We start from the raw sequence: 27,450 nt of genomic DNA, 5'->3' as shown, positions 1-27,450 counted from the left end.
ATTAGACGGTGAATTCTATGGCCATGCTATCAATGTCATTTGTATCTACTGAGACAGCTTCATCTTCTAATAAGTGTCACTTAGGCATATACTTATTTTCCATAGTTTTTTTTTCTCTTTAACAAGGACTTGAGCCTTTTTTCCTTGTGTATATCACATAGGATGATCCTTAATGCTGCATTTGTATCCCTATCCATGGGATACCTGGGAGTCGACAAATGTTCACTGAGCTGTGTGCCACAATCAGCTGTTATAAAAACAATGTGGACTAAGACAATGGGTTAATAAAGGAGTAAGGATAAACGATGTGCCACTGGAGAGAGAATAGCATTCTTTACATACTGATTCCAGCATCCCTAAAAAAAAGACACAGTAGTGAAGTTATTGGTCACTGAAATACAACCTTTGGTTTCACCTGTTAATTAGACGAGAAAAGAATGTAACATAACTTCCTTATGACCAGTTTTTCATTTGGGGGTTAATGCACTGTGCCTACGTTTTCTACTTGTTGAGAATACAAACACCAATACATATAGAGGCAACAAGCTGTCTCTAAAATGTTAAAGAAAAGAATTTGGGGTGTGTATGTGTGTGTGTGCATGTGCATGCACCTCCTCCACCCCCAAGAAAAATTAGATGATTTTGTTGAGAGGGTATATGCATTCCTTTGTCATAAACACTTATAAAGCTTTTAATATTGGTAAATATTTTGAATAATAATCCTCTGATGTAGGTACTATAAGCAACCCCACCTGGAAGATGTGAAAACATAGGTTAGGTAGCATGGCCTCCATTTGCTCCTGCATATCTTTTTTGGGGGAAGGATGTATTTTGCAGAAAAACCCAACCAACCAACCAAACAGAAAGCAAGTAAAAACATTCTACACTAAGGTATTTCCAGGGTTTGAAGCCCAAATCAACCAAACAAAAACTCAACTTGCTTTCTGTCCTTAAATTTGCAGAATATAAAAATTTGACTTTGTCATCTATCAAAAGAATGTTTCCTTCATACCTAAGAAGCCTATAAAGGTCCCAGGCTCCAGCCCAACTCTCCTCCCTCTGGGAAATGGCCCCTAAATTCAAACTATGGTTCTTTCTTGGGCATGAGAGATGTTCCATCAGTATTATTTTCAACCAATAAAGACTTAAGGTTTAAGCAGAGAATAATGAGCAACAAAATAGTGGAAAATCATTTGTGTACACACCTTACTAAGAGCTAGAGATATAAAAGAGAAGGCAAAAGTTCATATTCTTTCTTGATTTGGTCCCCAATTTTCAGCCTATGAAATGCTGTCCATCTTTCAAGGCCCTTCTCCAGTGCCACCTTATATATAAAGTCTTTCTTGCTTTCTGTTCTATTTGGAGTTAACCTGACCCTTCCCCAATTTCCCATACAATTTAACTTATATTTGTGGTTATTTATATGAATCTATTAGGTCCTACTTGATTGTGAGTGACCAGGTCTCATTTACTTTTCATATTCTCCATACATCCAATCTGACACTATAGACCTTAATTGTATACCCTTTTATTCATTTATTCATTGACCAGTTGGTAAAACTGAGTAATACACCAAAAGGCAATTTAAGAAAGGCTACATGTCAAACAGCTTATATGAAATAAGTTCTATATTAAACAAGAGGGAGAAAAATTAAGGAGGGCTAGGGAATTTTAAGAAAATTCACTCACTGCAAGGAAATAAAAATTTTTATTCATGGGGAGGTTAAATTACTCCAGGTCATGCAGTTAGTGAGGGACAGAGTTTGGATTTTTTATTTTAAAGATTTTATTTATTCATGAGAAACACACAGAGAGAGGCAGAGACATAGGCAGAAGGAGAAGCAGGCTCCATGCAGGGAGCCTGATGTGGGACTCGATCCCAGGACCCTGGGATCACTACCTAAGCAGAAGGCGTCTGAGCCACCCAGGCACTCCTAGAACTTGGATTTTTTTTTATCACGGCATTCCCCACAGTTACCGGCAGATGAAAGAAATCAAAATAAATATAACGTAACTACAGGTCACATTTTAATAAGTCTTTAAAAAGAACAGAATAAGTTGTCTTACTGCAATAAGAGAGAACATTTTGGAGACTTATTAGTAAATAAAATCGTCAGACCAGTGTATGCCCGTGCTTTTTTTTAACATAACTTTTCTAATAATGAGATAATGCATATCTATTATAAAATATTTTGTAAAAACCTAAAAGAGGAAATAAAAATCACCATATTCCTTTATACACAGAATTTTACACTGTTACCATTTAGTATAAATAATTCTTCCAAGGTTTTTATGATAGTAACCTATAAATCTGAGCTGTATTTTCCTTTCAGTTTTGAAGCAATCAATACTTCAATGTCAAAGTCTGTGACAGGCAGTGAGGGTCACTCTCCTTCTGATAAAGCTGGGAACGAGAGAGGAACGTAACGTGCTCTCACGAAATTCTGCCCCAGTTGTAGATACTGAAGGTTATTGACCAATGGCTACTTGGCCAGTTGATCATTGCAGAGTTTTCCAATCCCTTCTAGAATGAAACTATGGAAAAGTACAAAGGAATAATTTCAAGTTCCTTTTTGAACTAAGGACCAGAAGCAATTCTACTAAAGACTCAGATCCAACTTGAAATTGAAATTTGTGTAGTATGGCCTAAAATTAAGAGCAAGACCTCTGGATTCAGAAACATTAGGTCCCTTATGCTTAGTTTCCTTACCTACAAAATGGGATCAGAAGTTTAGTGCCTGCCTTCGGCCCAGGGCATGGTCCTGGAGTCCCGGGATCAAGTCCCGCATCGGGCTCCTGCATGGAGCCTGCTTCTCTCTCTGCCTGTGTCTCTGCCTCTCTCTCTCTCTCTCTCTCTGTGTCTCTCAGAAATAAATAAATAAAATATTAAAAAAATAATATTTACCTAAAAGGCTTAATAGTATAAGGATGAAATTAAATTGAGAAATGTTTCTAAAACAATTTTCACATGATATCCAAGAATATGCTAATAATATACTAGCAATATTATCACTAACCTCTACTTATCACCTATCTTGAGTCCTAAGCCAAGTGGTAAATTGTGCTCAGTATAGCCGGTAAGCTCAGATCACACAGCTAGGACTTACCCTCAAGGTCAGTAGGTGTGCCAGCATGCGTTATTCCATACTGCGCACTTGATTCCGATACTGCAGTTCAGTGTGCTATATGTTTACCAACCCAGATAAATGTGTTGTATTAGATTGTACTTTTAGCCAGTGTGCGTTGACTTACTGATTGCACACCGTCTGTATGTCTCTATGCATGTCCATGCTTTTTCCTTAATCATTTGCTTAGATCATGGTGACTTGAACACTTTATCATTAAAACTCAGCTTAAATTCAATGTACCTCTACTTGCTCTCCCTTTACATCTCAACATATGAGTAGGTTCATCTTGCTGCTCCCTGGTTTTGTTAGCGAGGGAAATATAAGAAACTTGAATGGGAGTTTACACTCCTGAGTATATGCTACGGATTTGACATTGATTGACCCTTCAACTCAGACAATAAGTTGGCTCCATCGGTTGGGAAGGACTTGCCGCAGAAGAGCTAATGGATTCTTACTGAATCTGGGACTCAGTTAGTAATGGGAAACTCATCTGCCTACGACTATCTACCTTTCAGTACTGGCCTGAGGATCCTGTACCATTATGTTTCCAGAGGGTCCTTGTTAGGATGCTGATGCCAAGGAGACATATTACTTTAAGTCTTTATCTAAAAAGCTTCCTAGAGGGCAGCCCTGGTGGCCCAGTTTAGTGCTGCCTCCAGCCCGGGGTGTGATTCTGGAGACCTGGGATCAAGTCCCACATTGGGCTCCCTGCATGGAGCCTGCTTCTCCCCCTGCCTGTGTCTCTGCCTCTCTCTCTCTCTCTCTGTGTCATGAATAAATAAATAAAATCTTAAAAAAAATAAAAAAATAAAAAACTTCCTAGAGTATCGGCAACCTCACTGAGGTCACCCAGCTATTTGGGGGTAGAGACTGGATTGAACCCATGGTTGCTTAGCTCTACTGAGTGTGCACACTTCCAGCATCAATAGGAACCAAACTGATGTGTCTCATTCTTTATTAGCTTATTGTCTTGCATTAAATATACCTTGAGGACAGCCTGGGTGGCTCAGCAGTTTAGTGCCACCTTCAGCCCAGGGCCTGATACTGGAGACCCGGGATTGAGTTCCACAGCGGGCTCCCTGCATGGATGGAGCCTGCTTCTCCCTCTGCCTGTGTCTCTGCCTCTCTCTCTCTCTGTGTGTCTCTCATGAATAAATAAATAAAATCTTTAAAAACAAACAAACAAAAAAAACAAACAAACAAACAAACAAGCCTTGGGATACACCATCTCATATTTTCTGGCTCTTTTCCTTCTTTCAGTCTCTGAACAATTGCTAGCAAATTCAGAGGCCTCATGTCCCTATAACACATTGCATTTGCAAAGCTCCTTATGCTCTATCTTTGCCTGCATTATCCTATCGGACAATTGCAACAACTCAATGTGAGTATTGTTACTGATGTTTTACGGTTTTCTTTTTACCAGGAGAACATCTAAGCAGTATTCAGATATGTAAACAGTAGTGGTGGAGCTCATTCCTACAGACTGTTCTGAGCTCAGGGCAAGGAGTTCTCCATTCAAACCTTGTCTTAAAAGGCAGGAAGAATGTGCAAGAGGGACTGGTCTCTTGGCCCAGAGCTTTCAGAATGATATGTAGTGGTAACTTTGCCCACATTTTCTGCATACGTGGCCATGAAGCGGGGAAGAGGGCTCACCATCACTATCATGGTTTTCCTGGTATGGGGCCCAAACCTGACAATAAAGAGATCTTTTATAAGAAGCAGCCAGATGGATCAAGTTATCGAAAATAGATCTCTAGGCCACTGTGACAAATTCTGTAGGCTACTGACCTTCTAATCCTAGTAGCATCTCTGTCTTGAAGCAGGGCCACATGCAGACAGACAATGCATATATGCCTTTGAAACATTCTTCTTCATTTTGTAAGGTGGGGCGAGTAGACAGCAAATTCAACATGGTTCATGGTTTGTTACTTCCCTGTCTTCATTTCACAGACAAAAATGTGCTACAGCCATCATAATAAGACACTAGTTTGGTAAATTGTTGTGTGCCTTCAGCACCCCTTATCTGGAGCATATGCTAGTGGATGCTTGTGCTTGAAATGATGACTCACAGTTAATCATTATAAGAAATAGGCTTCCCACTTCATAAACTCTAGGAAAGACTGTTTTCTTTTCTAAACATTTAAATTACTCAGCCATTTTATGCATTAAAACCCAATTATAACTTAGTATGTTGGAGAATTTCAAAAGCCATTCCCTGCAGCATCTGGGCCTAAGACTACATTTTATCATTCAGTTGTTCAAACTCTCTCTAATACAAGCTTTTACAAAAAAAAAAAAAAAAGGAAGAGGAAAAAGAAGTTTAAAACACAGAAAGGCATGTGACAAGACCTTGGCATGGCTCCCTGAAATGGCAGTCCTTGAGGAATGCGGTGCAAAGAATATCATTTCCCAGATGCTTTGGACTTTGCTCCACTGTTAAGTGGCTGTGGTTCTATCAGAAAAGGGATAAAGAAGAGAAACATCTTGCAGTTGGGAGCCTGTAAAGCTCCAGCCAGGTTCATTTTGTAAAGGATGTATAAAACTAACAGGTTCATTGTAATGGAGGGCAGTGGATAAGTAGCAAAAGTTGTGCATAGTACTTTAATGCTTTTTACCTTAAAAAAATTTTTTTTTAAGCCTACAGCACCTGGAATTAACTAGTCAGTCTTTCCCCCCTGCTTAGCCTCCCAGATCAGACGAGATCCAGCACATTCAGGGTGGTGTGGCCACGCACAAACAGCTGGAATGCTTCACAGATTTGTGCATTATCCTTATGCAGGGGCCATGCTAATCTTCTCTGTATCATTTCAATTTTAGTATATGTGCTGCTGAAGCCAACATAACTGCAATGCTTTTTAAACTATAGGTTATTAAATCACAGTCCAATAGCCAGTAGTTTTGCATTTTCCTGCAAAATCTCTTTTAAGTCTAATGCCTTGAACCCTATAAAGAAAGCCTGTGCTCCCACCAGAAACCTGGTGGCTCTGACACTCCAGATGAGAAGATAAGCAAGTGGTTTGAATTAGAAAACCTAAAAGTTCAGGAAGAGCTGAAATTCAACTAATTTGTCAGCCTGTATAGGAAAATGGAAATAAGATTGAGTGATTTAATTTCTTAAAAAGGATTTGTTTTCTTTTTTTTTTTTTAAGATTTTATTTATTTATTCATGAGAGACACAGAGAGAAAGGCAGAGACACAGGTAGAGAGAGGAGAAGCAGGCTCCACGCAGGGAGCCCGATGTGGGACTTGATCCCAGGTCTCCAGGATCATGCCCTGAGCCAAAGGCAGACACTCAACCACTGAGCCCCTAGGCGTCCCAGGATTTGTTTTCTTTTGTGTTTTTCCTCCTGGCACTAGAGCAAAGCCATATCCAAGTAACTAAAGTAAGATATAGAATTCCAAAGGGAAATATAAAGGATGATTCTCGAACATTCCCAATGTGATCATGGTATCAACATTTTCAAAAATCACCAGAGAGACATGCAATTTGTTTCTTTCTAAATATAAAAGAAACAACACAAAGAAGCCATTGCTACTATTTGGGAATATTTTATATAACTCTCAATGCAACAGTACAGTGGCCCTCTTTCTCTAGCCACCAACATAAATTGACGTCATCATTGTAAATACATTAAATAGTAGAATAATTGGTGAGTAGAGTTGAAAGGGGTCTTTGCATTTGATCCTGTTTCCTCCTTTTACAGATCAGAGACATGGTTCTCAGGCAAAGTCAGTGAGTTATGCACAGTCTTTCGGATAATGGGAATGGTGGGATGGAAATCCAGGTACTCTGATGTTTTTGGTTTTTTTTAAAGATTTTATTAATTTATTCCTGAGAGGCACAGAAAGAGAAGCAGAGACATAGGCAGAGGGAGAAGCAGGCTCCATGCAGTGAGCCCAACACGGGACTCGATCCCAGGTCTCCAGGATCACACCCTGGGCCGAAGGCAGGCGCCAAACCTCTCAGCCACCCAGGCGTCCCAAGTACTCTGATGTTAAGCTAAGTTTCCCATCACAGACTTTCTCTCTGAAATACATCTGAGTTTAAGGATTGAGTAGTGAGAGGAAATCAAAATGCTAAAAGGCTAAAATACAAGACCCTCTTTCCCTGCTCTCTGTGGGTAGATTATCTTCAGTCACAGCAACAGTTAAAGAGAGCAAGTAGAACTACTAGATGGCAGCATTATATTTTGAAGTTGGTCTCAAATCAGGATAGTATCTTCTATGTGGAGCCTAAGTTAAGATAAATATCTGGGTTGTGTGCCCTCTTTGTAAATCTGGAAGATTGTATTAAGGTTCCAAATGATACTGAGATTTGCTAAGTAAAGTCTCACTTGTCAATGGCTTCTCTTGTTGGATATTTAAAGTTCAAGAGCTTTGTTTGCTTTAGTTAAGTGCTCTGAAGTGTTTCAATAGCCATTGGCCCATTTATATAAATAAATGAAGGAACACACTGATAATCCGTGATACCCGGAAGCAGCCCCGGCCTAAGGAGTAGCATAAATCCTTGATGTCTTAAAGATAAGCCTTCCACACACCTGCCTAATTCATTTTGTTAAACAACAAGTGTGTGCCAGTGGGCTTGATTGGCTGAAGAGGGAAGGGCTGGGAAAAAATATTTACTACTTTCAGTACATCTCTCTTTAAATTTACTAACGTGTGAGCGTTCTGCTAAGAAGTGCAGTTACAGCCTTAACCATTACTTGTTTTCAAGTGATGTATTTTCTGTTGTTATTTATCATCCTTTTTTTTTTACACTGGAGGAGGTGATTTTAATTGGGTTTGTTAAAAGTTGGTTTCCTCCAAGTGTTAGTTATTTTATAAAATTGGTCATCCATTTAGATTTTTAGAGAGTATCGTTATTTCATAAGGAAACTCCATTCTAGGAGAGTGGCATAGGTTGAAATCCACGATCAAATAATGTCACCCTCAACTTCAAAAAAATACATCTTTGTCTTCATAGAGGAAGTGAAATGATCCCAGTCTGACATCCTGCGACTTACTATGCCAGAGTTCCCAAAGGTGGGTGTGTTTGGCCGCAGTTGTAACTCCTATCTTGCTTACCCTCAAAGGTAAGGGAAAGCAAAGTTCAGAAATGATAAAGAGAGACCCCGTAGACAAGGAAAGGAATACTTCTACGAGAAAGGGAAGACAAGCTTTCATGAATGGAGTTGGCACTGGCCATAGAACTTTAAATTATCCAAATCTTACCATTTACCCCCTCATATGTGACACCTTGTCCTATTGTCACCAGTTATAAATACCAGGCAATTTATTAACCCTCACAAGTCTGGGTGGCTAATTGCGAAACCATGGATTGTCTGTAAGAAGCTTTAGCCAAATGCTGGATGTACTCGGCAGAGACTCTCAGAGCAACTGAAACACCTGCTGTGGACTGACACGTCTTGGTTCACCCAAGAACTTGAGATTCTGAATTCTTGAATGATTGCCTAGAGTCCAAGGGCTTACTGGCGTGGGAACTTGAACTGAAAGAAGAAAAAAAAAAAGACGGTATGTTGTACATAGGATCATCATGCCCTGATTAGAATCGAAGGCGGTTTGTTCTGACATAAGACAGAGAAGTAATAAGACGACATTAGCTTTGGTTTTTCCTGCAATTTACATCGGCTGCAGTAAGCTCTTTCCTGTTCCTCTTGCATCCATCACTCCATATTCTGAATATCTTTCCCCTCAAGTGTTTTAATATCTTTCAAGAGGAATAAAGGAATAAGCACTAAAAGTTCAGGAAGAAATTGGATTAAAATCGGATGGATTCTCAGCTTATCTTGACTCTGGAATGCCGTGAGAGCTAGAGAGAAATGGTGATGTGTGACTGCCAGGCAAAATGGCAAAGAGGGCTTGGCAAAGGATTTTAAGAGCTGTAGTCTGGATTGTGAGAATTTCCTTAAGGCTTTCCTTCTCATTTAAAGTTTTACCAGGCTGTGCTTTTATACTTATTAAATTTAGGGATAGCTGCATCTCTTCCCCCAAAGAAACTCCTATTTCTCTCTCCTAGATAGGAATGAAGAACTCTTTATCTAGGAATGAAGAACTCTTTTCTTCCCTCTGCCACATACTCCCATCATATCCTATAGGTTTTTCTATTGCTTGGTGAAAATGGGAGCTTTTATTTCTAACATTTTGTTGTTTGTATCTGCTCCCCATCCTGTAAATGTTTTCATTGTTTTGCAGAGCTACACACTGTCTTTTCTGTTCGGGTCAGCGTTTGAGGTGGTAGGGCATGCAAGTCCCTCTCGGGTTGATTTCCAGAAGGTGTTGCATCTCCATCTTTCACATCATTCATGGTAACTAAGCACATCTGCAATTGGCAGAAATGTCTAATCGGAGTAGTGAGCTGAAAAATCGTGAGTCTAACAGAAATAAAAACCCTTCATAAAACTAGTTTTAATCAATTCAATGACAGCAACAAATTATTAAACACCCACTGGGTGGGAAGAGCCATGATTAGTACTACAAGAAAGAAAATGATAGAAAAGAAGGCCCAGCCTTTGTCCTGAAGGGACTTAATCTTATAAAAGTCACACTTATAAGGCAGAGGACCATACCACGAGGCAGAAGATGGTTTGGACTATAAGGAATTTGCTAGCAATAGTAACATAAAAGAGGGATGGCAAGGGGAGCACCTGGCTGGCTCTGTCTGTAGAGCATGCAACTCTTGATCTCGGGGTTGTGAGTCTGAGCCCCATGCTGGGTGTAGAGATGACTCGAAAATAAGATCTTTAGGAGGAAAAAAATGAGGAACCATTCTTTTGATGAATGGAAGAAAGCCCCTGAAAGAAGAAGATACATGGGAGACTTTAAAGAATAGGTAACATTTTAGGTAGTTTCTGATTTGTTGGTTGTTCTCTTTGTTATAAGGTAGTAAGTGTTCATTAAAGAAAAAAAAAATCAGAACATACAAAGAAATCGAAAGAAAATCATTGGAAAGCATGACTGCTGCCAACATGGGGCGGCTAGAGGAGGGGCTGCGAGGCACCTGCCCGTGGAGCTGACTGCTGGACAGTGAGTGTCCGTGTGTCCTGGCCTTTGTCAGACTTGAGGGTGCCCTCCCAGAAGTGTTCACGCCACGCCTTGTGACGGAGGCTCATGCCTCTGGAATCTTCTGTTCCTTGTTACAATATTTATTAATGCCCAGTAGACAGTCTCATCTCTCTGCAAGGGAAGGTGAACGAACAAAGATGAAATGCCAACCCGCTGGCACTTCTTGTCAGTATTTCAAAGTAATATTATATCAATCCATTAATTGGTAATTAAAAGACAAAAGCATCACTTCATTCCCCCCCACACCCTCCCAGGAATGACACCAACTCTCCTTCTTCCCAAAATGCTGTTTCAGGAGACTTTAGTGGGATGAGTAAATTCCGTGTTTTTTTTTTTTTTAACACTTTTGTTGTTTAAAAATGCTTTTGTTTCATTTGAGGTGTGAGGAAATGTGCTAACCTTGTCTGCGTTGGTGCAGCAGTGCAGAAATGATAACTGTATATACATTTTTTTTACATAAAAATAGAGAGGAGCAGGAAGGAGAGAGACAACTTATTTAAATCCTGAATACAGTCAGACCTCATATGCATTGTTAAAAAAAAAAAAGCCCTAAAGAATTGCATATGGATTAGAGGGATGAATATTCTATTATTTCAGTCTGTTCTGCTGAGCTTCTTATTGTGACTTTGTGCTTCAGAAATCTGCTAGGAATTTGGCTTTGCCGTAGTAGGCAGTAATTTTAAATGTGTATCAAGCACTTGATAGTGTATGATTTGCGTGCTGTTGCATTCCTATTCCCTAAATTTTCCACCAATTTATTACTTTTTTCATACTGTTTTAATATTTCAGGATGATGAATATATACAGCATCATTAAAGGTAAATAAAAAATGCATGAAATTAAAAAATGGAATATTAGATGTTTCTTTGCTGTAATCCCCTGGCCCAATTGGAATGAAATGTCTCTGTTCTATCAAGTAATCCCTAAACATGATTAGGAACCTGGGAGTGTCCACACAGCCCACATAATATTTGTATCATCTAAGCCTATTTATGTAAGGTTTGAGTAAAAGTTGTTATTAGAAGACCTATAAACCCATTTTACAATTCTGAAAGATATGCTTGCCTCTTAATCTTTTCTACCTTTATTATTTTTGCTGGAGTTGATGACAATGTGTTCTTAATTCGTTTTTCAGAATGCTATTACTGTACGTCTTCATACTTGGATGATACATTGGCTATTCTATTGAAATACATTTTAAAGACCAAGGATTGAGTTCAGCAGTTCATTTGCATCTTGTCGCTGTTTTTTTCAATATTTATAAGAAGGAGAAGAGTTAGTTTCATAGGGCCTGTTACAACTTTCAATCATTTGATGTGAGTCCAGGGCAAGTTTTCCCAAAGTATTTCTTCTTTTAAGAAAGTTTCTCATATTATATTGATGCACTAAGCTCCTGGGTTTTTCATTTCTTTTTTCTTTAAAAGAAAAAAAAAAAAACAGTTTGCACTATGTGATGCTTTGCTACAAAATTGTTTAATTTTGATTTTTGAACCAAAAAAACAGTGTTTTGCAAAGAGAATATTTGAACATAAAAATACCAAAAAATGTTTTCCCTAAGCCTTGATCTATGACCTACCTTGTGTTAATGAATTATTTGGAAAAATAGCCTTTCTTTATTAGCAAATCTTCAGTTTGCCCTCTTTAAAAGCCCTCTTTGTAGGGAGAAGTTTTTCACAACATCTTAAAAGTCATACGTATAATTCTTTTTTTCCTCTTCCTTCCAATTAGGTTTTTAGTGAATACCAGGCTTTTCTTAACTCAGTTTAGTTCTTTTAATCATGTAGATACTGATCTAACAATTGCATGTAAACAGTCTTGAATTTCAGAGAAGCTCACCAATTGCAATCTTATTCCAGATACTTTAAGTACCAGGACATTTTTGTTTCTTTAATGTAGTATTCCTTGTTTATTTTTGGCTTATGCACAAAAGATGGTTTTCACTGAGCACTGCTTTACCAAAAATCATGAGATGTGAAGATCGACAGATCTTATGAATTTGACAGTTATGAAATCGTTTCAGTGACTACAGTTTCTAATAAATACTCACCGGTGTGGTTTATTTTAAAACCATGTTTCATACAGCACCCCAAAGATATTATGTGGTAAGGCCTTTTAAATCTTTGCTCTTGTTTGGACAAGTTAGCTCTGATACCTGAGATGAATCCTAGTAGTGAAAGAGGCATTCCCTTAGCTTCCATATAGGTTAAGTTTGGGTTGGCTCTTCCTGCAAACACCAGGTTTGAGCAGAGGGGTCCGGGGTTGGTCTTTTACACTTTGCAAGTATGCCATTTGGTACATGTGTTGTCAGCAATTGTAAAAATTGTCCTCTGGAAGCCAGTTTCTGTGTGTTTGTTACTCATTTTGCAACGGAAGTAATGACAGCAAAATGACATATGGCCGACATTCCCCTAGATGAACTTTACCCCTGGGGGGGCGGGGAGGCAGGGAGGGAAGTTTTAAATAGTCCACACACTTATGCTAGAAAAATTATCAGCGAGCATGTGATTTCATAATGGTCGTGTGACAGTGCTGCTCCATTGTGTTCAGTTCATCAGAAATCTGAGCCTCCTGCCACCAGCTGTGCCCAACCGGACCCGCATGTCCTGGGTTCAGTTGGCAGATAAAGCTCCACTGTGTTGCAACTGCAGTGGGTGAGGGGGGAGGCACTCAGGTGTAGCCCAACCCTTGGCCGGGGGGGGGGGGGCGGGGGGCGCTGAGCCCCAGGGGTCCTGCTCCCAAGGCAGGTGGGCTCATGTGTATGCCTTTGGGAGCGTATCCACAGACCCCCAAGAGAAGAGAGAAAATCTGGACAATTAGTTTGAAAAATTTCAGGATTGCTTTGTGCTTTGTGCCATTCCTCAGAGCCCTTTCAAAGAATGCTGAACTGAGCAGAACAGAGAGCAGAATGGCCTATGGCTTAGAACTCAGCCTTTGCGTTTCCCCGTCTGCACATCCCTGGTCCAGTTACTTCACATCTCCATACCTCAGGCACCTCATTTGTAAAATTAGGATAACAATATTATCTACTTGCAAGGATTAAATAAAATAATCCTTTTAAAGTGCTTACTTAGCTCCATGCCTGGCACGTAGTCAGCACTCAACAGTATTAACATTTGTGAAGCTCTCATTTGCAGGAGGGATGTGCCACACTTTCCTTTTATATATGGAGAAACTGAGGCTGTAAATCATGGGCTCACCTAAGACCACTTGGCCAAGAATAGAATTCGTGTTTCCTGGCTTTCATGCTATTATGCTAACCACTAATCTATGCTTCTTCCCCGCATCAAGCCCCTAACATTCCTATTCTTGATTAAAGCAAGGCGTGGGGGAAGTAGGAGGGGGAAGGGAGGTAGGGAGGATTTAAGAAAATAATGGTGAGAAATAACCTCATAGAGATGAATTTAATCTATTGTATCTCCTCCGTGAAGCTGATTGTCTCTGGAAAACAAAAACAAAAACAAGACATAAAACAAAACAAAAAAACCAGCATGTTTTCAATCAGCATCTCCCCACAGCTAAAATTAACAGATTTTTAAAATAGAAATTTTGTGTTGTTGGTAAAATTGGAAAGTTTTAGAAAATAATTATTTTTGGTAACTCTGTGGAGTCTTGTATGCTTCTGGAACTATCCACAGGCGTCTAAACGGGCTCTGAGCCTTGGGCAGGATAAGGCAGAGAAATGTTTACAGTTCAGAGTTGTGAACAGCGCTGGAGTATTTTGCCTCAAGCAATACAGAAACTCCTGGGATAGGCAAAAAAGCACATTTTCAAAGTGAAATAGACTAAAGAAAGTAGCAGAAATATTACATGGCAAGGTTGAAAACTGTGAGGCTGGATTAGAAAGCATAGACAATGAGGAATCTTCAGGCTTCTATTAATAATGAGTTGTGTCTACATTCACAAATTAGTTTGCAAATTAATATTTGGAGTTGGCTAAACAACTGGTTATTAATTTTTTGAGAAGAAGAAAGTTGCATTTGCCAATTACTTGAGTGATTTTGACATGCAGTTCCCCAAACAAGCAAACAAAATTGTTTGTGTATATAGGCATGGGATAATTCAGCTGTCTCCAGGTTGTGGGTTTTATTCTACAGATGGAATTCCCGTACACCCCCAAAACAAATACCAAATAAGCAGAGGTCTGCACCTCATGTCCACTGTGTAGTCAGGCTGCTAATTTGGTTTGATGGCTATATAGGACCCAGTGGTCCAGGGGTGTTTATTCTCACCGAATGATAACAGTATTGTAGTGTGCAGAACAGGAGCTTTTTTGTTGTTGTCTTTTGGTTTTAGGGTTTTGTGGCGGGCGGGGGGGGGTTTCTTCCCCATCACCGAGGAGCAAAGCCTTTTGGGCACATTAGCGCTACTCTCAGCAAGTAATGCAAAATGGGAAATAATTGGGTTGAGGTGCTCCTGGGATATTAGTGGTGCTGTGGGCAGGAAAGCAGGCATTGGAAAATAAATGACAAATTAGTCTGCTTAATCTCTTTATTGTGAATCAGATGCCACGGCAGAGGTTCATAATGCATTAATAAATACCAGTTAATGCAACTGAGATACTATTCCTCAAATTCGCAAAAGTGGTAAGAATTCTTTCCTAAGGGAGTGACCATGTTTACTGAATGATTTTCTCCTTCCATAAGCTGGACTTTGTGGTATAAGCCCAAGTAAATAATAATAACCATTATATGTGTATAGGGCTGAAGCATTTATGGACGGTTTCATACATATCAACATGAGTGAGCTTCACTATGATATCCCTGGGAGGGACAGGTTTTTGTATTTCCCATTCTACAGACAAGCCACTTGAGGAGTTACATGATCTACCAAATGGTGCACAATGTTGGTCAAAAAGAGATTTGGATCTTGATTTTCTGGCTTCAAAATGTGTGATCTTGCTACCCCATCGCCCCACGTACTTAGAGTCAAAATCTATATATTAGTATAGCTCCATATAGTATAGATTCTGATAGCCTCTGAGTTGCATTATAGTCCTTCGTCCATTTTAATCAAATTCCATAATATTGCACGTACGACTAAATTCCAGAATCTTACTAAGTTCCCAACATTACAAAGACTGCCTTTACCTGCCCCCTTAGTACTGATGACATACAGGAGTCCCATGACATTTTGCATGTGGAAACTGAGACACATCGACAGCATAGCTGAGCTGGTTTGCATCCAGAAGTATCGTTAACCGGACTTGTCAAAGTTATTTCTCTAGGTGCTCTGGCTCTTAGCTGATCATGTCATTAGTTTAACCTACAGCAGCATCGAGTTGTGGGCTTTCTGCTTTAGCATCTCCAGATGGAGTCTGCCATCAAGGCTCACGGGATCTGTAGGTGCCTGGGCATCTTTACAATAATCCTATCCCACTTTTGGCCGCTCCTCCAGCTTATACCACACAATGCTTAACACTGAACTGTTCCAACTTCCTCTGTCCTAGTTGACATGATGCTATGTAATTATTCTAATACTTTTGATGAGAAGGTGGCTTTTGTGTACTGAGGCCTTTTTATCCTCATTTATGTCAGCCTGGTCCTCATTGCCGTATGGCGTAGAAAACAGGCCCTAAATTTATGCTTGTTGGTCAGTTGACCAGAGGGCTTTAGCTAATCACAATCCCTCTTATTTCTTCACACAAGGGCACCTACCCTGCTGTCAATTACGATATGGTCATCATAGTTTTGGGAAAGAGATGGTATTTGGCCAAGGTCACGGAGAGGAAGGAGGGGATTAAAAAAATGTACAAGGGACACAAACTATAGAAATTAGACTTATATTTGAGCCGGAGTCATCAAAATGTATTTCTAAGAAAGAAAGACTGATTGCTCACATGAGGAAGACCAATCATAGTTCATAGTGAGGACTGCCCAAAGCAAACACCTCTCCTGTCTTACAGCATCCAGGAATGCTGCGTCCATGTGGTCAGAACGGTTGTTTTCTTTGTCACCCTGCTCATTATGTTACCTACTGTACAAAGAGCTCTGAAGAAATCGAGCATCAGTGGTCCCCCGAAATAAGTGAAGTAGAAAAATTATCCATTCGGTGCTCACGCAGTCGTGGACTTTTTTTCTAATTTGGTTTTTGCAAAGACTTGAATGTACCCAGTTGTTGTTTTTGGATAATAGCAAAATGTTTTCTACACTTTCTAATGAGCTTTAAAGAAATGCATCCAAAACAGACCAGGGAAAACACCATGGATTTGGTCTCCTTATATAATATCTCTCTTCAACATGTATCTGAGTCTTCAACTTGATTGTTTCTTTTGGTATCTTCTCTGAGAGTGGGACTTGGAGGCTTCCAGGGTAATTATGCCTCCTACCTTTCTAAGGACAGTCTGCTACTGTTTTCTCTAAATAACCTGTGATCATGTAATGGATAAACAGTATTACCTCTGTTTTAATGACCCCCTGATTTTACAGTGGTCGGCAGTGTGCCAGAGTCAGCTCCTTGGACTCTGTTTTTGTTCTACATTCCTCAGTACTACGACAAAAACTATTTACGTTTTGCTTGAATAGCTTAAACACCATTTTAGAAGACTTTAGATTGCTTTTGAACATATTTGAATGCATCTTTAGCCATCACTGGGCTTAAAATGGAAACCCTTTTTTCAGCTTATCTGTATTAAACACCTGTAAAAATCAATGGTACTGTATTTTTTTTCTTATAATGCTCTGTTCCTTTAACTAATGCCAGAAATAATGCACAATTTATTCTAGCGTGTTCTTTTCCCTTTGCCTGATGTTCTCTGGTAGTAAGTGGCATAGTGTATAAGAAGTCACTTCTGCTGACTTAATAGTAAAATTGCCAGGTTGATGTTGAAATTCAACCAATTGGAGCCTAATCCTCAAGAAGAAATTTGCTGTCTCTCCTACTGATTATCATCTGTCCTCTTCATAATGAATATGCAGAAAGTTTATTTTATTTTTTGCAAGTGCACATACTTACATAAGTGACCAATAGGAGAAGTTAGAGTTAACCAGTGATGTTTTTTGAGCATTGTTATTTTTCCCTAAAATCAGAAGTCATTACATTTATATTGAAAATATTGAGTGGTTTGTATGAGCTTTATGCCAAACTAAGATTAGTGTGCTGTAGCCCATTACAAATGTAGAAGATTGACCATTTTTTATGAGTTAGAATAAAAAATATGATAATAATGTCTTCTCATCATCATAAAGAGAGATGATAATGACTAAATGAAATATTTATATTATCTCATTTTGTTTGATAGGTTCCATCTTCTCCCATACCAAACACTTTCTCAAGAGCAAGCATAGCCTCCTGGTTAAAAAATAAATCTTTGTAGAATTCAAGTTCTTCGTATGTGTTGCTAAAGAAATCCAGTAACCCAATGTTTTACTGCCTTTAATTTCTGAAATTTGTTTGTGTCTTAAAACAGAGCCCGGTGGTTTGGCGTGTTTTGATCAGGGCTGTGCGTAAAGATGGGTTATGTTTCAGCTTCTATATACATAGCCTATTTGTTCCCGAGTATTGCTTTTTTGGAAAATGGTCTAATTTGTAAACAAAAATGTTTGTGTATGTTTGTGTATATGTGTGTGTATTACACATATATTCTTTGTGCTGTCTATTGCTGACGCACATATTGAGTACACCACTTGTCTCTTCATCAACCATATTGTGAGGCTCACCCTGGCCTGTCTCCTCCCTCATGCGCTACCTTGCTATCTTTGATATTATTATATACAAGCTATATCCTTCCCAGCTGGACCCTTTCCATACTTCTGCATCTTCTTCAAGACTTCCTATATAGAAACACTGACATATATGTCACTGCAAAGTCATAGAGGGATTGCTTTATGACACTGATGCTCTGAACATGCATGTTCAGCAGGTGGCTCAGCCCCTCCACGGCTCTGTTTGCGTGACCACCGCTGTCATAAAGGATTCTGAGTTCCCAGGAACGGTTTTCAGGCAGGTGGTTGTGTCACAGTGCTTTCATGTGAACTGAACTGTCCCCATCTTTTTCTCCGCCTCTCTCTCTCCTTCATTCCCTACACTCATCTTACTGAAGTTGGAGAAGAGAAACAAGATTTGAGGCCTGCCCAATTTGTCCTGACATAGAGAGATGCTTAGCTCGGTGGAGGCCAGCTGAGTGCCTGCCTGACATTTCAACAAAGTGTCTGCAGGACTGCTGGCTCCCTGGCCCTTCCCTCCGCCACCACCTGGCTCCCGGAGAGCCCCTGTCTACCTTGGAGCTCCTGTCTACCTTCCTGGAGAGGGGTGACAGTCCCTCAGGCTTTGACGCTCAGTGTCTTGTTAGATCTGCTGATGAAGACACTGTTTACGACTCAGCCTTGGTTTTCTGCAAGAGGTGTTTGGGTGTGCTTAGGGGGCCCGCAGAAAACATTCCTAGGGATGCTTTTATTACTTTTATGGAGGAAAAAAAAATGCCCTATTTTCTGAACACATTGATTTGCCTTTTTTTTTTTTCTTAAATGTCCAGAAAGCATTTTGGATTCAGCACAAAAATGTTGCGATGGCCCAGTTTTCCTTAAATCCCTGATCTGCCAGATTGCAAACGACAGAAGTGTAACTCATCACACTGCTTCCTAGATGGGCCGGGTTTTGTCCCCGGGTCATTTTATTCCTTTTTTTTTTTTTTTTTAATGATGATGACCAGGGGCTTTTTTGGTTGTCTCTTACTCTGACAAAGATAAGACCTTAATTTAGTTCTGATATTACATATTACAATCTAAAAACAACACCAAACAGCCTTGTGTTGTGGGAAAGAGTAGAATTTTAGAGCCTGAGTGAGATCAGGGCCTTGGCGTAATTAATTATCCTTTCTAAGCCTTCTTGACTTACCATTAACATTTAGCAAGAGGCAGGGTTGGGAAGATGGGAACCACCTTGCAGGGCTGTTGTGAGGATTTAATGAGGTAATCTAGAAATTTAGCACAACATCTGTTATGTACGCACATAGACATGGAGCCGTGCAAACCAGCAGAGCACCTGCTATCTACTAGCCATGCAAGTTTCTTCACTCCCGCCTCCCCTTCCTCTCTTTTTAACTTGTCTCCCTCTTTACTTCCCATTTGGAGGGGGGGAGGAAAAATAATTCTTATGATGTCATGCATACTGTTGTTATGGGCTGATGTATGGTTAGGTTGGTTTGGGGTCAGTAATAAATAATATTATAAGTAGATGGTTGCACTCAATTATTACCACCCCTGATGGTTAGTCTCCAGGTTGCTAATTTTAGGTTCACTGATGATGTCTCATCAAGACTCATCCAAGTTTCTAGTTCAGACAGGACTTCTTTTCAGTCATGCCATTTTACCTGGATGTTGTCTCGCATCCTCTGTCACACCCAGAGGATGTGACATCTCATGTTCTCAGTGATCCATGCTTTAGCTTTAGGGGAAGAATTATACCCAAACATAGGGAAGTCTAAGTTTTCTGGTCAGCAAAGCTCCAAAAACTTTTGGAACATATATAAATAATTCTCTAAATTGTCCCAGAGGAACTTGTCCCTGAAAGGAGTCTCATTTCAATCTTTGAGGGCTAGTGTAGGACAATTCCCATTGGAGGGATGTTGGTGAGTAATGTTAAGATTTCATTCAATGCTAGGGCTCTGTGACTTTTTCATTCTAAAGTAGGAATGTGCCAAACACTCCTGCTGAGCTATGAAATTAGTAGATCTCATTTGTTGTCTATCCTCCTCATGTACTGAGTTCATTATTATATTGGGGTTGGTATTACCCTGGCACCTCCAAAGTACTCAGCAATGGTTAGCTATGATTACCACTTAATGCTCCAGGTTTCTTAGGTAACCATTCTCATCTTGATTCTCTCTCCCTTGCCTATGCTCTTTGAAAACTATAGCCACAATTCCTTGTGTATTTTTACATTTTTCTTTTTTTTTTAAGATTTTATTTATTTATTCATGATAGAGAGAGATGCAGAGACACAGGCAGAGGGAGAAGCAGGCTCCATGCAAGGAGCTGATGCAGGACTCGATCCCGGGACTCCAGGATCACGCCTGGGCTGAAGGCAGGTGCTAACCCGCTGAGCCACCCAGGGATCCCCATATTTTTACATTTTTCTTATATTTCAGGAAGACATTTTAGATTCAGAGGGGTGAAGAGTTTTACAGAGACTCCCTGTCTTCTCCCACCGAGCATAGTTGAGCCCAGCCTCCTTCCTGTCCAGTCTCTGAACTGCAGGCTTCCCCACCCTCCATCGCCCAGATGAGGTACCTGCATTCCAAAACAAAGAGACACAAAACATCATGCCCCATCCATTTAATATTTTCCACACTACATTTTAAAAAATCGTATTCAGTTCATTTAAACTAAAAAACAGTTCATCCATTTGTCCTCCACCCCACATCTCCTATGACCACTGGTCTATTCTCCATATCTATGAGCTTTTTATTTTTTTAAGATTCTACATGTAAGAGAAATCATGCAATATTTGTCTTTCTCTGTCCTGACTTCTTTCACTTTGTATAATCCATCCATGTTGACATCCATTCATGTTGTTGTAAATGGTAAGATTCGTTCTTTTTTTATGGCTGAATTTTTTATTCTAATGTATATATTGTATATATCATACATTCATCCACTGATGGACATCTTGGTTGTTTCTATATGTTGGCTATTGTGAATAATGCTGCAATGAAGATGGATGTATCTTTTCAAGTTAGTGTGTCCGTTTTCTTCAGTGAAGACTCAGAAGTGGAATTGCTGGATCGTATGGTAGTTCCATTTCAATTTTTTAAAGAACTTCCATACTGAGTGCCATTGGCCGAACCAACTTATATTCCCACCAACACTGCACAAGGGTTTCTCTTTGCTCCACATCTTCACCAGCTCTTATGTCTTATCTCTTTATACCTGCCATTCTAACAGGTATTAAGTGATATCTCATTGGGGTTTTGATGTGCATTTCCCTGATGATTAGTGATGTTGAGCACCTTTTTATGTATCTGCTGACCATCTGTATGTCTTCTTTGGAAAAATGTCTACTCAGAGCATTTGTCCATTTTAAAATCAGATTGGTTGCTTTATTGCTGTTGAGTTGGATGAGTTCTTTGTATATTTTAGATGTTAGCTCCTTTTTAGATATATAATTTGCATGACTTTTCTCCCATTCCATAGGTTGCCTTTTCATTTTATTGATGGTTTCCTTTGCCGTACATAAGCTTTTTAGATTGGTGTAGTCCTACTTGTTTATTTTTGCTTTTGCTGTCATATTTAAAAAGTCCTCATGCCACCTATGGTTTCTTCTAGGAGTTTTTTAGTTTCAGGTCTTAAGTTCAAATCTTTAATCCATTTTGAGTTAATTTTTATTTATGGTAGAAGAAGGTGCTCCAGTTTTATTCTTTTGCATGTAGCTATCCAATTTTCTGAACACCAATTATTGAAGAGACTGTCTTTTCCCCATTGTTATTCTTGGCTCCTCTGTTGTAAATTACCTGACTATATATGTGTGGGCTTCTTTCTGGGCTTTCTCTTCCATTCCATTGATCTGTGTGTCTGTCTTAATGATAGTATCACATTTTAAAAATTATATTATTTTTATTTTGTTTAAAGATTTTACCTATGTAGTTTCGAGAGAGAGAGAAAGAGAGAGAGCATGGGTGGGTGCGGAGAGAAGGAGAGGGAGAAGCAGGCTCCCTGCTGACTGGGGAGCCTGATGCAGGACTCAGTGCGGGGCTTGATTCCAGGACCCTGACATCATGACCTGAGCCGAAGGCTACATTTAACTGAGTCACCCAGGTGCCCCCCAAACTTTTAAAATTATTATAACTCTGCCATAGAGTTTGAAATCAGGAAGCATGATGCCTTTGGCTTTGCTTTTTCTCAATATTGCTTTAGGTGTTTGGGGTCCTTTAGGGTTCCATATTAATTTTAGGATTATTTGTTCTAGTTCTGTGAAAAATATAATTGGTATTTTGATAGGGATTGCATGTGTCTGTAGATGGCTTTGGGTAGTCTGAATGTTTTAACAATATTAATTCTCTCAATCCATGAGCACAGAGTATCTTTCCATTTATTTGTATCTTCTTCAATTTCTTCCTTTTTTAAGTATTTGTAATAATAATAATAAAAAAAACTATGTTGAATAATGGAAACAAGTCAGGATGGAAAATCCATTTGCAAACTAAACTATTTCTAGGAGCAGGGTATTGTGTTTTCCTGTGACTCTTGAGGACCACTCTAATATGAGTACAAGACACGAACCATATCTCAAGAAAAATGTTTGAGGAGTGTTGAACCCTAACACAAAAGCAACAACCCATTTCTCACAGTAAGTTGTGGGATGTCCAGGAGTGGCTCCCTTACCTTTGCCAGGTAAAACAATACCATTGGGCAGTGAATAGAAGCACTAGAATCTTGGAACCTTCAACTGGTTCTCTAAACCAGAAGCTTGTTTACTAATATGCATGTCAAGCCCTGACTCAAGGCCACCATGAACTTGATTGCTAATTGTCAGTAACTGATTATGGGTACCTCCAGCATGCCTTCAACCTGAAGAAGACAGAAATACAGAATTGGTTCCTTAATCAAGAAGGTTGAATTGCCAGGTTATCGCATAAGAGGGGAAGCTGCAGACGAGTTACAGAGCCCTGGACTCACAGATAGGATTCCTTTACAGGCCCACAGGTGCCCATTATGCATTCTCTCTCTACCATAGTGAGGTAAAGGCAATAACATCATTTGATGATGGGTTTATTCTCTCCAAATTTCAAGATTGAAATAGAAAGACGACACCTGAATGTAATTCCCGGGGCAGGCAAGCGCCGTCCAGCCCTCACAAGATGCACAAAAGCCAGGGAAGCTCCAAAGAAGTCTATTAGGGGATTTGTTTCGTGGAGCTCAGGGTTTCTTCCATTCGAGTTTTACCCGATACTTAATTTAACTCCTCGAGTAATATAATACACTGGGGCAGGACTAGAGTGAGGTGGTGAGGTGAATGGTACTGCAGCCTGCACATTACGCCTGACCTTGCAGCTGAGTACTAATTCGAAGTAGAGGAATTAAAATTGTCTATTCTTTTGCATTGTCATGCCTCACGTTGATAAGCACAAAGAAATGTAAATAAAAAAGACCTATTTCAAAACCTCCCCGTACCACCTTTTTGTTTTATGACAAAAGACAGTTAATTAACATACTAGCAGTAAGCAGCCTTCCCAAACTCATGCTAATTATGTATTCTGTTGACCGGGACGCTAGTCATAAGGTAATTGGCTTGCAGCAACATGACATTTCAAATCATCTCTTGAAATTACATCAAAAAGCCAGCCTGTTTTGTTTTGATAGGGGAACAATCAATTTGATAAGTGGTAACACAGCTCATTGTTTCACATTAATTAGACTAATTGCTCCATGTTAGCCTCTGAAATAGACAGAACTTGGAGAAGACAAAGGCTGCGGCCTTTAGCATGCAGCGCGTGTGATGTTCCACTTGCCTGCACAGACCGTAGGCAGAAAACAGAGCTGTTATAGGAGGCAGCCTTGCGGGAGGCAGGGTGTTAACAGTAGTTTGATGTGTTATGCTTAATACACTGGCTTTCAATTATAGCATCCAGGTTCCAAGTCCCACAGAGGAAAGAAAGGACGACTCTAAAGAACTGTTTCCCAGCTAACCAGGTTTGGGGTTTGAGGGAAGTTATAACAGCCTTGCAGTTCCTCTCCTTCAAAACCCATACACTTTTATGTCCCTGCCAGGGAGGCCCCACTAACATCCCTTTGTAGTACTCTGGGCATAAATGCCTTTAAAAACAGACCGAAGCTAAACAAACAAAGCCGAAACAAAACAAAATACCAAAAGGACCCAGGAAAATAAAATAAATAAATAAATAAATAAATAAATAAATAAATAAATAAAAATTAAAAAGGCTTTTTCTTTTTTTTTAAATTTTTCTGGGTCCCAGTGACACAACACAGTGTTTTAACGCACCGAGATGCAGGGAACTGTCATTTGGGGGAAATCTGACACTTGAGCCCTGCCAACGCCTTGCAGTTTGACAGGCCGTACCTCTGTTCATTCTCGAGACCACCAGTTGGGCCAAACTGGACGGTGTGATCTTTATGACAGCAGCACATGTCAGTCTCAGTTGGCTAGGAAGAGAATGCCCCTTGTGACCCCAGGCACGGACTCCTGATGCTCACACATAGGTTGGTGAGATCGCGTTACTGGACGGCTGATGCAATGGAACAGGGCTCCTTCCCAAGCAAAAGGCTGTCCAGGGCTTAAAAAAACCAGATGCACTGCCTCTGCCCCTCAGACGCTGTCTAGTTACCCACACACGACTTCGGATTATTGCAGGCTAACTAAAACGAACGTGCAAATCGGCAGGCGTGTGTGTGTGTGTGTGTGTGTGTGTGCCTCTTCCTGTCCCTACTGTTTTTATGTGTGAAGTGGGAATTAGTCTAAATATTTGATTCTGCGGTTGCAAATCACCAAATTCACTGTGGTTAGGCGGTAAATTATCTTGTTGGCTTTGGGCTGCATTTGACCTAAGAGGCAGAGTCCCAGACAGCAAGAGACTCTGCTAATTGCCACTGCAGCTCGATTCAAAGAATGGTTTGCACAGGTTCGTGGTGTGGAAAGGACTTTGGGTCTCTCACTAGTTTCTTCAGCTTCACCAAGAGTGGTGTGGTCTTTGAACAGGAAGGACAGCAACATATAAACATAACAGTGTTTTCCTAAGATACACAGCCGCATTACACATCCCAAAATTGTAAGTATGATGTTCCTCCATTTGTAAATGCTTATGGGCTTTCATTGAAATTAGAGGGAAAAACGACGGTGAGATTTGGACCTGGCTTGGAAAATGAATTGGAAACGTTTAAACGAGATTGATTTGCTTCTGTGTAAGAAGGCATCTCGGGCGGGAAAGGTGGGGGCATGCGGACATTGGTACCAAAGGGGAGCATTTCATGTCTTCTTTTTCTCCTTCCCTCAAAGGGATGATCCTTCTGCAGGAACTTCAAAGCCCAAATTTGCTCAGCAGGTTTAATTCGGTCATTTAAAAGAAAAAAAAATAGTATGTGGTGTAGCAGAGGCGAGCAATTAAATGATTGCTCCTACAAGTTAATAAATCTTCAACAGCCTTTTAAAGAGGTACAAGGATTTGTGATGTAAGTGTGCTAATGTGCTGTTTTCCCCGTAAAATCCCAGGGTTTATTCAGAAGGTAAATGATGGGGAAGAAGAGAAAAAAAAAAAAGGACCAAGATTGAAGCCCCTTAACATTCAGCTTAAGTGCTGGTTCCACTTGCTTGAGCACAAGTTGGAAGCAGCTTTGTTAGGATTCCAGCCGGCGCCCTCGCTGTCACTACTGGTTCTTGTATAGTCAAGCCCCACTTGGAGCAGAGCAAATCTTTGCTCAGTTAAGCGAGCGTCAGTCACTGGTAAGCTTGGCTGCCGGCCCAGGGTTGTTAGGCTTTTCCATGCTACACCTGAATGAGATATTGACGAGCCATTGCTACCCAAACAGAGTTGAGAAACTGGCTAAAAAAATAAATAAATTAAATTGTCATGGGGCTGACAGAATGATTTTGAAAATGCAACTTGCACTTCCAGTGTACAAGCAGAACAAGGAGAGCGCTGCTGGCCTGCTGCGAGGCGGTGTACCGTTGGGTTGGTTGAATGGCTTTTCGTGCTCTCCTGACTCACCAGTGTGGATTTGGGATGGGGCTTGGGGGGGGGGGGGCAGGTGCTGACAGATTATAACCCCGTGTAGACCCTGCTTTGGCCTTGCTTCATTGCAATGGGCCTATCATCGACTTAACGAAAGCTTCCCAAAACAAAAACGCTGGAGAAGGAATTTAGTTAGGAGGCTTTGGGGTGAAGAGAAGACTTTGACAGTAGGTAATTTCTGCTGAGCAGAAAAATAAGGATCAGAGAAAATCAGGGACAGAGTGGGGAAAAAAAAAAAAAAGACATAAAGTAGGAATAGTTTTTAAGTAGGAATGGCTGGCCAAGCTATTAATCACAGAGTGCTCCGAGCCACAACAGGGCTTATGTGAGGCCTGGTAAGACTAAAGGACAGAGGCTAAAGACTCTACAAAAGCCCCCACCTCGCCCCACATGTGTGGGAGGGGTGGCCTGTTCACATTGGCAAAAAAAAAAAAAAAAAAAAAAAAAAAAGATATAAAAACCCAAGGAGTTTTGGTAAATATTTAGAGTCTTTGTTTTTTTACTGTTGAGTCAATGTTGTGTTGTGATCATGGCAGTGCTTGTTCTCCTAAAAAGTGGAAAAGCTGAATTTCACCCTTGGCAAACTGGTAGAGGGGGGAAGGGGTTCGGGGAGGGGAGAGCCCTCCGATGAACCTCTGAATGCTCTGGCAAGCCTTTGTCTCCAAAAACTATTAATTGGAGGTTTGCTGGGAGAAATCGGAAATTACTATAGGTTCTAAGGGTTTAATAACTTCTTTTAAAATAGATTCCGGGCTCTTGTAAGCGTGCATGTGCTATTTTAATGCATAATTTCTCATGGAAATTATGTGATTTCTCCTCCTAGCTGTGTCTGTATTGAAAAAAAGGACAGTTCGGAGCGTGCTGGCATTTTGCTCCCTCCACATCCAGCTCCCATTCTTACTAGAGGTAGGTGCTGGGGGGACTCGGTGGGGTGGCGTGACCGGCACGGGGATCGGTGGCCCTTCCCACTTCAATCTTGCTCATGTCGAAAGCGCACACCTGACTCCAGGACTCTGGACCATTGGGGCTCAACCAAAGCCCAACCCCCCATAGCAAAGAAATCCAAACACACATTGACAGGTCACCACCGAGGCAGGGCCACAGGCACAGAGGGAGATCTTCAACATCCCGAGCACCACCTTGCCCTCCAGCAGCTTACTTTCTTTGGTTTCAGGATGTGTAAGTGGGAGTTAGTAACATCTATGTCACAGGGTTGCGGGAAAAACATTAAGTGGAAGTAAAGCTCCCGGCCTGGTGCTTCTTAGAAGCATGTATTAAGTGCTTTGTGGCAGGTCCTTTGAGAAATGTAGGTTGTTTGTAGTAATTTTTTTTTGAAGATTTTATTTATTTATTCATGAGAGACACCCAGAAAGAGACAGAGACACAAGCAGAGGGAGAAGCAGGTTCCATGCAGGGAGCCTGATGCAGGACTCCATCCCAGGACCCCAGGATCACGCCCTGAGCCAAAGGTGGACAGAGGTTCAACCTCTAAGCCACTCGGGTGTCCCTATTTGTCTGTAGTATTAAAGAAGAGGTGTAGACACTTGAAATTGTCTTCTAGTACAAGCAGGGCCAGATGCA

At 40.4% G+C, this 27,450-nt stretch overlaps 1 protein-coding gene and 1 non-coding gene across 45 annotated transcripts in view; one reads left to right on the top strand and one right to left on the bottom strand.

The window, feature by feature from the left end:
* ESRRG (estrogen related receptor gamma) overlaps positions 1-27,450 on the top strand; it is a 617,890-nt gene that overhangs the window by 294,015 nt on the left and 296,425 nt on the right. For 17 of the 44 annotated variants that reach the window (XM_072759528.1, XM_072759526.1, XM_072759517.1 and 14 more), the window contains one exon: positions 26,693-26,775. The exons of 26 other annotated variants lie outside the window; for them this stretch is intronic. The gene's annotated coding sequence lies outside the window, so the exon portion shown is untranslated. Of the gene's footprint in view, positions 1-24,891; positions 24,910-26,692; positions 26,776-27,450 lie in introns of those variants that run through there. One more of the 44 variants, XM_072759508.1, reaches the window with a different exon arrangement.
* Positions 5,863-5,967, bottom strand: LOC112914613 (U6 spliceosomal RNA). The gene has a single exon (XR_003233889.1). It is a non-coding gene; the product is annotated as a U6 spliceosomal RNA (small nuclear RNA).

This window comes from Vulpes vulpes, chromosome 5 (assembly GCF_048418805.1).
Source record: "Vulpes vulpes isolate BD-2025 chromosome 5, VulVul3, whole genome shotgun sequence".
In the NCBI taxonomy this organism is placed as follows: domain Eukaryota; kingdom Metazoa; phylum Chordata; class Mammalia; order Carnivora; family Canidae; genus Vulpes; species Vulpes vulpes.
Note: the sequence above shows the minus strand (reverse complement) of the source record. Positions and strands in the feature narration are given on the sequence as shown.